The following is a 2453-nucleotide window of genomic DNA, read 5'->3' on the forward strand; positions in this document are numbered from 1 at the left end:
AGCTCCAAACGGTTTGGAATTCCATAATTCCGTTCTACTTCAAATTATTTCTTCATAGTTATTATTTGATATATTGGATAGATTCATAATATTAAGGAGCTCTTCCTACAATTATGACTTTGAAACTAATTAAGATTATGATAATTAAAAATTGTGATATGTGATAAAAATTTAGAAACTGCGTATAAGTAGGACTTAATAATTACTAATAAAAACCTAGCTAAAAATCAAAGAAAGGACTTGTCCTTCCGACTAATGCAGATTTTAAAGACACCTGTCATTCTTTAAAATTGGACCATTATATTTTCAGATCAAAATAAAATTTCTTTACGAAAATTGGACCATTATATTTCCAGATCAAAATGTAATTTCTTTACATCACAGTCGGTCCCTTAAAGTCATAACACAGTTAAATTTTAAATTATTTTTTGAAGAAGTTATTTCATACCGGATAGAATTATAGTACTTAGGACTGCCTAATATTAAGGTTCCACTATGCTATGGTGTAGTTAATTATCCGCAGGTAATATTTCATATTGTTAAAGAAAGAGAAGCTACAAGGATTAAAACTTTTTCTCGCGTACGTATTTATATCCTTGTGAAGAACAACCAAACACAAACTAATTTCGTATAAAAAGATGTTTGCCATCTGATTAACTCTACAAAAAAGCTCAATAAAAAATGATTACTCGATTTTTACAAGTTAGGTAATCTTTTAACTTTTTTAAAACAAAAATATTGTGTATTCTTTAATCAAATTTACAATTTAATCGTATAACTTTGGGACACGTTTTGTAATATTTGACAAAAGATATTCGTGCAAGACTAGTTATAGGTAAAAGGAAGAAAGAAACAGTTAATTACTGGGCTGAACAGCCAATAAATATGGCTGAAACTAATTGCATTCCCTAACCTAAAAGTATATAAAATATGAATCATATTTTTTTTATATAATACACATATTATAAAAAAAAATTATATTTTATCTGCTATTATTTTTTGGAGCGATTAAAAATATACAATTCTCAAATAAATAAATAGTAGGTGCACGAGATTGTATTCCCAGCCAATTTTACAAGATTTAATTCAGATATTTAGCATGTCCAAAGTCTATTTTAAACCTTTCTGCCAATAATATGGCTAAACTTGACAAAATGTGTGAATACAATTCTGTTTACTTATATATATTTTCTCTTCCTTTTTCTAATATATATAAGTAAAAAGTTAGTTCCTTAAGTTGCATAATAGGCAAGATTGGAAATTAAAGTAGTTTGCCGCTATCAAGTATGTACGTACTTTAGTAATTAATTATTCACGTGTGTGCGCATATTCTAATCTTCATATGTGACTTTCAAGGGATGCATATGTTGTTTTTCCAAGTAAGTATTGATATTTGGGTCTAATGATAGACAAAAAAAAAAAAGTTAAGCGCGTGATTTCTTCTCATCTATCTAAATTTTGGTGGACAAAATAATCTGATACATGTGATGTGGAAAGTAACAGGTTTCAAATAAAATAGTCGGAATGAACGTAATGACTTATTACCAAGTAATTATGTGAATAAAAAGTAAAAATGCTTTTACTTTACCGCAAACGGTACAAATAGGTGTTTCTAATTAATAGTTCCCCCTTCAATTTAGATGAGGTAATTTGGCTCGGCACGGAGTTTAAGAAAAAAAAAAGAATAACTTTTAAAACTTGTGGTCTTAAAAACTTAAGGGGTAAAAGCTTTGTAGGGCATGACATTTATGTGGTTATAAAGACTTTGTGGGGCATGACATTTATATATATATATATATATATATATATATATATATATATATATATATATATATATATATATATATATATATAAGGTGAAACAAACTTTATTACTCAAAATAAGTTATATGCTAATACTTTAAATTGGTTGACATCATTGCTCCTATAATTCGCCAAGTTATTGTCCTAATAGATGGATACATGGTACTCCTTCCGGTTCATAATAAGTTATTTTTTTGGTTGTTTTCATACATATTAAGAAACTCACCTTTTAACATTAATTAGCAATGAAATTGACCATATTAACCTTTACTGTCTCTTCATATAAACACTCCTAACACATACTCCATCATCATTTACTCCAAGGGCAATGTAGGAAAAGAATAATTAATTCATTCTTGAAATCTGGAAAAATCACTTATTTTGAACCACAAAAAAGAAGCTAAAAATCACTTATTGTGGACCGGAGGGAGTAGTAGTTATTTCGAAAGCACCAACACGGATTGTGATGGAGTAGTACGTACTCTTTCATCCTTAACCAGAGGTCTCGAGTTCGAACCCCTAGATATGGAGTCGGCTTTGTTAGGAAGCGCTTTACCTCCAATGTGAAACTTCCCAGCACGAATCCGGATTTAGTCGGGCCCCAATGTGGATACCAGATACCGTTGGGAAACCAAAAAAAAAAAAAAAAA

This window comes from Nicotiana attenuata, chromosome 8 (genome assembly GCF_001879085.1).
Source record: "Nicotiana attenuata strain UT chromosome 8, NIATTr2, whole genome shotgun sequence".
NCBI lineage: Eukaryota > Viridiplantae > Streptophyta > Magnoliopsida > Solanales > Solanaceae > Nicotiana > Nicotiana attenuata.